We start from the raw sequence: 11758 nt of genomic DNA, 5'->3' as shown, positions 1-11758 counted from the left end.
CCTCCATCAGAAAAGCGGCCGCCGCGGCCGGGAATCGAACCCGCGACCTCGTGCTCAGCAGGGCAACGCCTGCGTGAGTCAGTGAGAAGTTCATGTAATTTCCATTACGAACCCGCCACGGTGGCTCAATGGCTAAGGCGTTGCGCTGCTGGGCACGAGGTCGCGGGCTCGATTCCCGGCCGCGGAGGCCATTCTCCTGGTGGAGGCGAAAAACAAAAACACCCCTGTGTACGAGATTCGGCGCAGGTTAAAGATTCCCAAGTGGTCAAAATTAATCCGGAGCCCTCCACTGCGGAGCGCCTCCTCGCCTGCGTCACATCAGCACGTCAAACGCCCCAATCAATCAATTTCCATTACGAAACGCAGCAATACATGGGCGTGCCCTAGAGCCAACGTTGTGCTATCATTCCTTACAGCGAAGCACCCCCGGACCGCGAGCACTTCTACCATCACGGCCACGTAGGAGCGTGCTTGTTCAATATTCATCAGGAGTCATCAGGACCATATGGCCGCCAACCGCGCAAGGAGGAGCTCGCCCGGCGCCTACCGCGGGGGCAGGGGCCTCAACGCCGCTTCCGGCTTCTTCAACAGAGAATCCGCCAGGCCTCCCTACGTAGGCGACGCGGGGTATCCGAGTCGGAAGCGCTACGCCAACACGAAGCCGAGACTCCTCAAGCGGGAAGAGATGAGGCAGCAGGAATTACGCGAGCAGCGGGCGTCAGGCTCCCTCTCCCCATCGGAGCTGACTCCGCTCAGCCGCGAAGGCGGAGGCCAGGTTCAGCACTGTGCCAGAGCCAGCGACGAAGCGAGAGGCGCAGACGGGCCGAGTGGCGGCGAGCAACCGGCCGCTACGCCGAGGAAGGAGGAGCGGTGGCCGCACTGTAGGCTGGTGCACGTGGATCTGACGGACTGCGACACCCTGTACCTTCTCAGCCAACGCGAACGCCTCGGCCGACTCGACCCGAAGAGGAAGAGCATTGCAATGAAGCGGATTCAAGAATTGATGCACGAAATTGAGTTCGACATGGCAGCCTCCTCGCCAACCTGGCATGCCGACGAAGAATAAAACATCACTGAAGCATGGGAGGTAATCAAATACGAATTAAAATATGCGCTGATTGGGTTGAGATTTTGCTATAAAATATGGGGGAATAAAAGGTGTGCGCAGCGTATAGCATTGCGCCGCAGTACCTGCGGTTTCCGAGCGATCACTTGACAACCATATCTTGTTCGCCTGTGAATTAGAAAATTGGGCGCTGAGAAGAACAATTAGGACTTATTTGTTATACGTTGTGGGCCCCACACATGCATCAAAGCAGGTATTGCTGAAAGTTAAAATTACCTAAACACACAAGGCAAACGTGAAAGTTACTTCGCACAGGAGTCAAAGCAATACCTATAAGCGACCGGTTATCGGCTGTGTTACTCTCGACATCTTTACCCTAACACTAATTGCACAATTCTCCATAGACAGCAGATGTTGTGGTAAATTAGAACACGTGGTGCCGGGGCTTGCAGAGGGAACCATAAATTCTATTTATATAATGATGATGATAATGCCAGCATGCGCGGGAGTCGAAAATCTTCTGCTTTCACAACAGCCTCCCCGCCTCGATCGGGGGAGTAAACTATAGTTGGCAGATCCCCGTAGTCCGTTTCACAGTCACATTCACTTCCAAGTTTCATCCAACTCCGTTTTGGGACGGCTTGATCTTCCAGTGGTGTTTGTAGCGTCGATGGCACTTCCGGCAGACAGACTTGTGGACAACCACAGTTTGTTGGATGAAAGTAAGTTCCGTATGTTGTCCGCGGATTTCCTTCGGGATCAGTTGAAGCCATTGACCATGACACTTAGGTAGATTATGCCTGTTTAATTCACTGTCTTTTTCTGGCCTTGTGTGCTCGCAGAACAGACGACGAGGTTTCTGCCCAATTCCGAGGGTGCGTCTATTTGGTGCGCCTTATCAAAGGCTTGCCTGGACTCCGAAATTTTCCGCCTTCGTTTATTTCCCAATCTTTGGTACGCTTCCTCAGTTGGACTCTGAACATCGTCAACCGTCTATGAAAAGGCCTGGTAGTTGCACATGGCCTTTCTTGAAGGCCAAGGATTTGAGGCTGCTTATTGAGGCCTATGATTGTGGTGGTGGTGATGATTTTTATTAGCGGATGGATCTATCCTTGCGTGATATGCCGGCAATTGCACCCCCGATCTACACTTTTTTGCCGCTATGCGCGGGAAATCACCAGGAGTCACTGTGTCCCTTAAAAACCCGATGATCAGGCGCAAAATGTCTCTCCTGGTGATCCAATGGCCCATAGGAAAAATTATATCATCCAAAGAGGCATGCGGAGCGTCTAGCGTCACTAAATAAGCTACGCTGAAGAGTACCGCCACTTCGTGCACCCGGAAGCGTCTGGTGCATAGAGTTTCATACTAATATATACTAGAGGGAAATCTGGCGCCACTGTCTAGGGGAGCCGCGTTTCAGCGAGCGTGCCGTCATGTACCGGGCAGGCACGTTCCACTTGTCCTTGGCATGGCTCATGAACAGGCTGAAACGTTGGCTTTGGCTGCAAAGATGCAACAATATTACTTCAAATAATGAATCAAATTTGTTCTGTTTATAAAACTAAAGCTCCCGAAAGATTTATTTGTCAGGGATTATTTAGAAGCTTCATGGAAGATGAACAAAAAAACGATATTACCCTTTTTGGCTTCAAGACGAAAAAGAAGCAATGTGGATAACCAAACCAAGGAGGCGAGGAACGTCGCAGCTGCAATGGCGCCGCCCACGGCGGCCCGCGAATGCAGCGCCAGATTTCCCTCTACACTCGGTGACAACTTAAGAACGGCACCGGAAGTTGCCGCTGTGCCTTATCACCGCAGCCGGATGTTCATCCGCGCGGCGAAAGTAGGGCGTTACTGGGAATATTTTGAACATGACGTGATCCGTTCCCGTGATTTTTTTGGACTTAATATGCTTATAAACGACTCCAGTGACGACAAACAAACTGCGTGAGACAAGGCAGACGATATCACGCATTAATAGCAAACCCCTTTCAAAACGCGCGCGCACTGACGTCACGGGTCCGGCGCTTTGGCGGAGTGATACACTACATGAGGTGGTGCCGTTCTTGAGTTGTAACCGGGTATAGTATATATTAGTATGAAACTCTATGATCTGGTGGCCATTTTTTTTTTCTGGCTTGCAGTTTTGCCATTTCTCAAATGAAACCACCGCCGGTTGTGACGGGCAGAGTGCGACCGGCCACTCTAGCGTCCGCGAAGCAGAGAGAGAGAGAGAGAGAGAGAGAGAGAGAGAGAGAGAGAGAGAGAGAGAGAGAGAGAGAGAGAGAGAGAGAGAGAGTGGAGAGGCGCCCAGAAACAAAATGGCTCCGCACATATGTAAACAAATATCACGTGGCGCCGACCGATCCGTGAAAATCCTGGCGGCACATAAATATGAGAGAAGAGAGTGCCGACACTATAAAAGCCTTTTTAGCGACGCTAGGAGCGGCTCTCTTTCGAAGTTCTTTAGAAAAAGCAAACCTCTCCGTGACATGCTCTCGTCAGGCCATAAGAAATGGTCCGATGTCACCTACTTGTAACACAACACGTTGCGCACAGAGGTGAGGAGATAATGTTCAGGTTATGAAGCCACGCTGGGGTCTGCGCTGAGTTTGTCACCGGCGGCTTCATAAACTGAACCTTATCTCCTCACCTCTGTGCGCAGCGTGTTTGCCACGTGCAGGCTGAAGCGCGTCGCAATTCTTGTCCCGCGGCAGCTGCTTAAAGCGGACGTCTGGTGAAGGTGGCTCGCGTTCCGGTTGGTGGCTGTCATTAAGCGTCTTCTATAAGTGCTGCTGAAGAATGGATCCAGGCTTCACTGTTCGGAAATCGTCCGGTGAAGCTTCACCCCGGTGGGCTTCATTAATGTAGCGTGCGATCAAATAAGGCGATGTCAGAATGGAATGATGTGGAGGCCACTTATCCATCAGTTCCTTCTCTGACTTCGGGATGACTGAAGAATCGGAGAGGTTGAATAAGACACAAATAGTACGCTGAGATTGTTCTCATTTTTTCTTCTAAAGCGCAGCGTAATCTGGCTCTGGTGCCGATAATTATCTCTTCCTATTCAAAGCATGTGGTAAATTCTTCAAGACATTCGGGGGCTACGTACGGCTCAAGCGTTTTGTCTAACTGCTTCAGCTTCGCTTCACGTTCTTGGAGTAGGTAAAGAAGGCTTTTGAGTCCCACGTAACTCGGATGCAGGCAGTTCACGGCGGAAAGAGCTTCGTCTCAAATTTTCTGTATTCACGCAGTGACTGTCGTTTTCTGGTAGTGTTTTGCCAGAGCGCCCGGCCCAAATTTGTTGCACGGGGCGACGCGCCGACAGCGGGGCCGATTCGCGCCTCGACCAAACCGACCAAACCGCTGCCTGGAGACGGCTTCTCTGAGGCGGCGACGGCGTCTTTCCCCATCATGGCGGCTCGGCTGATTCAAGCGCTTCGCCTTCATTCGTCGGATTCGAACTTCGGCCAGCGACAGTCCTAATTGGAGCGATTCAAACTTCTCGTGGCTGCAACGCGCTCCCGGGGGTATAAAACCCGCCCGGAAGCGCAGCGAGCCCGGCACTTTTCGGAGGCACCGAGTGGAGATGTGCTATCGCCTCTGTGTGAGCCATGTAACTCTTTTGTTACGCTTGTACATGCTGCATATAAATGTTGCTTCAGCTTTTCGTCGGCTCGGGAACTTCATCGTTCTGCTCTGCGCCACGTCGATAGCGGACTAAGCAAGGCAACGTCGTTACACCGGTGACTACGCTGGGATGGCTGATTCCCAGCACAGGTGACTGCGGTGGGATGCCCAGTCCCAACAGTAGACACTCTGATATCACGAAGATTCCATAAGCTGTTCTGTATTTCCGCGCCAGCCACCATATTTTTCCAAGGTGAAGATGTGGCTCTCGATTCACTCACCGTGATATCGCAGCGCGCGACGAGCGTATGCTGTGGTCAGCATTTTCATGGGCCCTTCAGTATGCAGGCACGTCCGTCGGCATCGGTGGGGGTGTCTGGCGTCCAACGTCTTTGAATCCAAGGTCACACACTCCCGAGTCGTCGAAAGGGTTTCGTTCCTGGGTTTCGACACCAATGCTGTGGAAATCCAGAAGAGTAGTAGTAGTAGTAGTAAACTTTATTTGGTGAAAAGGGGTGAGGGAAAAGGGGGAGAGATCAAGGGTGGGATCCAAATTCCAGGACCCCAGAAGCTATTTGGCCATCCCTGGCCCTACTAAGCAGCGCAAGCTGCTGTGCAGGGTCCGGGCTGGACAGGGCTTTCTCCCAGGACTCTAATGAGGTTTGGTGGGTATTTTTGTCCCAAGTAATTGGGCAATTCCAGACTGTGTGGAATAGATCGGCCTTCTGGTGACACTGCTTACAGTCCTCATTATACTTTTCTGGGAACATAAGTGATAGTCTGGAATCCAGAAGACAATGGGCCGGGACGTTGGTTGGTTGGTTGCCTCAGACCAAGGCACATACCCACGTGGGGGACTGGCCAAGAAGCTTTTTACCTAGTCAGGATGTGGCCTATAATATTTTAGATCCAGAAATTTAGAAAAGGAAATACAGAACAAAAAATGTGTTTTTATATATAATGTGAAAGTAGAGCCAGGAGACGTGCAGAGGGAACTGCGGATTCTTATTTACATAATGATGATGATAATGTCAGCATGCGCGGGAGTCGGGAAACTACTTCTTTCACTACGCCTGCACATACCACAAGAAAGACAACCGCAAAGACAGGCCTGAACAAACCACCCCAAGGCCTTTGTTTACCGCAAAAGCCATGTGCATCAACAAGAAGGTTTCCCACGCGCTTTTTCGACGCGCGATAAAGATCCCCAGGAGGTCAAAATTAACCCGGAGCCCTACACTACGGCGCGCCTCATCGCCTGCGTTGCGTCGGCGCGTTAAACCTTGCAATCAATCATGCAATCCCACGCGCTTGACTCTTTTGACAGTCCAACCAAGCAAGTGCGTCGATCATTTAAACGTGCACGAAGAGTTTATCGAAACACTTAGGATACCACCGATGTCCTCGATTAGGAGCACCAAAAAGGCGCACTCTCGGAAGCGACAAAAACGCATCTGTTCAGCAAACACACAAGAGGACAAAAAGAGAGTGAACAGAACCGGTATGATCTACTCAAGCGTAATAAATGGTTTCAAGGTATTCCCAAGAAAATTGTCGCCCCTCAATGTACTTTCATTAAACAAGAAGTGGTTGTTGTTTGCAAGTCTGTATAACGGTACACAGGTCTGTCTGCCGGAAGCGCCATCGACGCGACAAACACCGCTGGAAGATCAAGCTGTCCCAAAACGGAGCTGGATGAAATCAGGAAGTGAATGTGCCAGTGAAACGGACAACAGTGGCGGGCCAACTTGTTTACTCACCCTATGGAGGCGGGAAGGGTGGTGTGAAAGAAGCTTCGCGACCGTCCGCACTATCTCCCACTCTCCTACCGCTCTTCTCCTCCCCCTTCTCTCTTCCTATCCTTTGAAGCCCCAATCCCCTTCCCTGGACTGGGTCGTATGAGGGTGAACTCCCCGTTGAGTTCAACAATATCCCCAGGCCTTTTATCTTCCCTCCTTTGTTAATAAATCACCACCACCACCACCACCACCCACTCCCGCACGTTCTGACATTATCATCATCATTATGTAAATAGAATTCACGGCTCCCTCTGCAAGCCCCGGCCCTTTGGTTCCGATTTTCCACAACAGCTGCTATATATGGATAATTGTGCGATCCGTGTTAGTGTAAGGATGTCGACAGTAACAGCGGATAACGGATCACTTATAGGTATTGTTTTGGCTCTGGTAAGAAGCAACTTTCAGGTTTTGCTTGTGTGTTTAAGTAATTTTAACTTTCAGAAACACCTGCATTGATACATCTGTGGCGCCCACAACGTATATTATTGCAAATAAGCCGTAATTGTTCTTCTCAGCACCCTATTTTCTAATTCACGGCGAACAAAATATGGTTGTAAAGTCATCTCTCGGAATTTGCTTTTGAAGGTAAGTTGCGCTTGTTGTGAACACAGAGACAGACACGGGAAAAAAAAGCGTACTTTCACGAGAAGGCGTCACAAGTTTTTTTTTTTTTTTCGTGTCCGTCTCTGTGTTCACAACAAGCGCAACTTACCTAGCATGCTACACCAACTATCACGACATCAAGCTTTACTGATCGCTCGGAAACCACACGTAAAGCAGCGCAATGCTGCGCTGCTCAATCCTTTTATTCCCCCATATTTTATAGCACAATATCAGCCCAATTAGCGTATATTTTAATTCGCATTTGATTACCCCATGCTTCAGTGATATTTTATTCTTCCCCGGCAGGCCAGGTTGGCGAGGAGGCTGCCATGTCGAACTCAATTTCGTGAATCAATTCTTGAATCCGCTTCATTGCAATGCTCTTCCTCTTCGGGTCGAGTCGGCCGAGGCGTTCGCGCTGGCTGAGAAGGTACAGGGTGTCGCAGTCCGTCAGATCCACGTGCACCAGCCTACAGTGCGGCCACTGCTCCTCCTCCTGTCTCGGCGTAGGGGCCGGTTGCTCGCCGCCACTCGGTCCGTCTGCGCTTCTAGCTTCGTCGCTGGCTCCGGCACAGTGCTGAACCTGGCCTCCGCCTTCGCGGCTGAGCGGAGGCACCTCCGAGGTGAAAAGGGAGGCTGACGCCCGCTGCTCGAGTAATTCCTGCTGCCTCATCTCTTCCCGCTTGAGCAGCCTCGGCTTCGTGTTGGCGTAGCGCTTCCGACTCGGATACCGCGCGTCGCCGTCGTGGGGAGGCCTGGTGGATTCTCTGTTGAAGAAGCCGGAAGCTGCGTTGAGGCCCCTGCCCCCGCGGTAGGCGCCGGGCGAGCGCCTCATGGCGCGGTTGGCGGCCATTTGGTCCTGATGACTCCGGATGAATATTGAAGAAGCACGCTCCTACGTGGCCGTGATGGTAGAAGTGCTTCAGGTCCGGGGGTGCTTCGCTGTAAGGAATGATGGCACAACGTTTGCTGTAGGGCACCCCCATTTATTGCTGCGTTTCGTAATGAGCATTACACGAACTTCTCACTGACTCCCGCCCCCACTGACGCATTCTCTTATCGTTGCTCTTTAGATCAATGTGCGAGTCCGCGAGTGCCCCAGTCTTTTGGTGCCGGCGTTGAGCGTTGTTTCATATACATACGGTGATGATAACTGAAAAATCAGCGCTTCCGGCATGATTACTATTCGATATGCATGCGTCTTACAGGAAGCTCAAGCCATGAAGTTCTGAATTATTTCGAAGGTAACGTTAAGGCCGCTGTTTTAGACACTAAGGTTTGAAAACATCACCCGGTTGAGGAGTACAGTCAAGCAGGACTTCCTTCCAATTTTTGTTTTGTTTAACCATTTCGATGGCGACATCTCAACACCAGTTTGTCTGGGAGCAACGTTTTTTTTTTCGTTTAATTAGGAGCAAGTATTTCTGCAGATGTTGCCACTGAGAGCAAAGATTATGGCTCCACAAAAAATAGTGTGCATGGCCAGAAGTGCTGTCTAGGCATGATGTTATAATTTACTCCCTGGTGTCCGTAGAGGCGAACTAAGTAGATGTCTGTCTAGGCAGGGCTGCAATACATGTTGGAAATTGCCAAGTGGCCGAGGTTTCGTTTGGCGTAAGGTTTTTGCATTTGTGTTGTTGTGGCTGTTTTGATAGCCAGACTCACAGCCCAGGAATTGAACTAAGATTACCTGCAGCTGACAACAATATACTATTTAGCTTTAGACTCCCTGCGGGTATATATAGCATGATTTTGTCTCTTTGGACATTTGCGAAGTGGCTGTATGACGCATCGGTACACAAAACCAGCGCCTTCAATATAGGCGCCCTTTCGTCCCCCCCTGTACGTGCAATAGCAACTTGCCGTGATCTTCTTATACAATCTGCAATTCTTGTGGTATTAGATTACGTTCAACGTTTCCGCTTCTTCATTTAGTCAAATTGATTGATCGATTGTAGTGTTTAACGCGCCGAAGCTACACCAGCTAGGGATATAAGGCGTGCCGTAGTGGCGGGCTCCGGATTAATTTTGACCCGTTGGAGTTCCCTAACGTCGGCCGAAATATGGACACACGTGCTAATTCGCTTATCGCCTCGATCAGAAAAGGCAGCCACTGCAGCCGGGATATCGAACCGGCGTCCTTGGGCTCAGCAGCACAACGCCTTAGCCACAGAGCCACCGCGGCGGGTAGATTTAGTCAAATCTCGGCAGGAGGTGGAAATACCATAGGTGATTAATAAACGTGAACATTTTAGGAACGGTTTCCTAAGAAACCAAAAAACCAAAAAAATGAAACGAGAGAAGAACTAAAGCCGGTGAAGAGTTCTGGACAGGACAGTTCCACCACGGTTGAGATGACAGTGCCGTAGTCCGAGTGTTATAATCCCTGCCGGGCGATCCTACCACTAGCGGTAAAAAGATAGTGTCGGTAAAATACGCCGTCAATACAAAATACCACACGTAAGCCACGCGTTCGATTATGAGAGCAAACCACGTACTAACTCCGTCGGTCTTGTCCAAGGACTAAAGAGTCTTCTTGCTATGGCCAACTGGCGTATCTTCCCCCGACATGTAGTTTGAGCCACGGCAACGGGCCATTCCGGAGGGCAACATACAGCTCCCAGAATTGTTCCGGTTCTTCTTCGGCCTCCCCGTTGTACTCCGTTAGAGGCGGCCTGTGGGCCGCTGCGGGCTGCGCTACCACAGAACGTGGTTGTTGTTGTTGTTGTTGCGCCTTTAGGTATGGCACATACCCAATCAGGGGATCGGCCAATCAACAGAGGATGGTTAAAATGAATGGAATTCTTTTCTAATCACGCGACTTTCAGGAAAGATAATTTAGACCGGTTTGAAAAATGTTTGAGAAAAAAGGGGGAAAAAAAATCCTGAAAAATCAAAGCGAGGGTGACCAATCGCAATCATAAAGAGAATCGTTTTGAATTTTCAATGTAGCGCAGGAGGGCAGAGCATACATCCCGGCGGCAGAACCCCGTTTCGGATGCCCCGAACGATAGAATAGCCGGCACTGTTAGGGATACCCCCAAACTGTTAAGCGGCACCTCCAGGGACTGACGTCTGACTCGGGAAAAACGTCGGCATGTCAAAAGGAAGTGGTCGACAGACTCGTCTTCGTTGCAATAGCTGCACAGAGCTGTTGGCGCCAGACGAGACCTGTGCAAATACCTATTTAACTTGGGTACTCGACAACGTAAGGCTGTAATAATCACCTCTAAGTTGCGTGAAGGGCACCATTCAGGTTTCCATGAAAATTTAAGATGATTGAAATCCCTTAAAGGGGTCCTGAAATGCCTTCCGCCGATGCATGGATGTACATGTAACCAAATAAAGCAATGTATTAGCAATCTCCTCCTGCAAGAATTTTGTTAAAGCGATGAGTATTAGCTGAGAAATCGTAAATCAAAAACCGCGAATTATCGTCGCGCCGTATTTCCTCCTCCTTTCAACTGTTTCTTCGCTGTTGGCCTCCCCTCCCATGATGCTCCGCTCCTCAGCGGTGACGTACTTCCGCTATTGCGCTCCCACAGACTGCCGTCTGCTACGTGCCAGCTCTTTCGGCTTTTTCATCCCTGTAGACACCATGGAGACAGGCTGGAAAAGCGAACGAATGACCTGGCCGCATGTGTGCGGCCTGGCCTTGCCCTTTCGCGGTGTACGTAGCTGCAGGGCTGCAGTTGGTATCGGCGGCGAACTCGCAGCCGCGTGGGGAGAATCGTGCGTTCGTTCCCTTTGGTGCACCGCGCACTGTTTATCCAAAAAGCGCGGTCTCAGATGTGGCCCCGCTGGTGCCGGGTGTTATTTTGCGGTGGTTGTAATTCCTACTACCGGCGGCATGTGAAAAAAGACATTTTCAACCGACACAGAACCCGTGCACAAAACGCGCCGGATCGGATCGCTTTATCAGCGGCGATGAACGTGAAGGCCTTCGGAAGAGCAAACCAACGCTGCACTCGATCAGCGAGAACCCGTGTTCTGACAAGCTGCACCCATGTGTTGCATTCAACACTGACGGGAAAGCGTTTGTTTGCACTTGTTTGGATAGTCGTAAAATGTCCAAACACTCCGGCACTCCGCTAGCAGATCAGCCGGCGAGACATTTCGGAAAACATTTGACAGATGGCGCCGTATGCATTAGTGTGTCGCTACGCAAAACTGATGAGACGCTCTACTAAAACTCCCATCGCGGTGTCACGTAGCGGGACGCAAAAATTTAGCGTTTAGCGTATGCAAAGGCCACAAACGCTGTACTAAAACTCTATTAGCAGCAAAATAGCGTGCGTATGTGAAACCGCTTGCGTTTACAAAGCTGCACGCCGAGCGCGTACGTTTCAAACCTAGTGACATAGTTTAAATACACTGGCAAGCACAGTGTAACGTAGTCAGATATCAACCGTATGCTCAGGCGACAAGCAAGAGCTTGTTTTATGTGGGGCGGAGATTGCGCATAAAGCCCGTTCGCACTTGCGACGAAAGCGAGTGAGAGCGGCAGGAATTCCGTCGCTTTGTCGCGCGACGATCGTTTTTGTCGAATGGTCGGGACAAATTTTGGTTGCGCGACAGAATTCCCGTCGCTTTCGCTCGCTTTCGTCGCAAGCGGGAATGGAAAGTTCTGCCGCTGCCGTCTGCTACGCAGCTCGGA

The sequence above is a fragment of the Haemaphysalis longicornis genome, unplaced genomic scaffold (assembly GCF_048455015.1).
Source record: "Haemaphysalis longicornis isolate Haplotype H1 unplaced genomic scaffold, Haemaphysalis longicornis Haplotype H1 scaffold_112, whole genome shotgun sequence".
Lineage (NCBI taxonomy): Eukaryota > Metazoa > Arthropoda > Arachnida > Ixodida > Ixodidae > Haemaphysalis > Haemaphysalis longicornis.
This window is presented reverse-complemented; position numbering follows the sequence as displayed.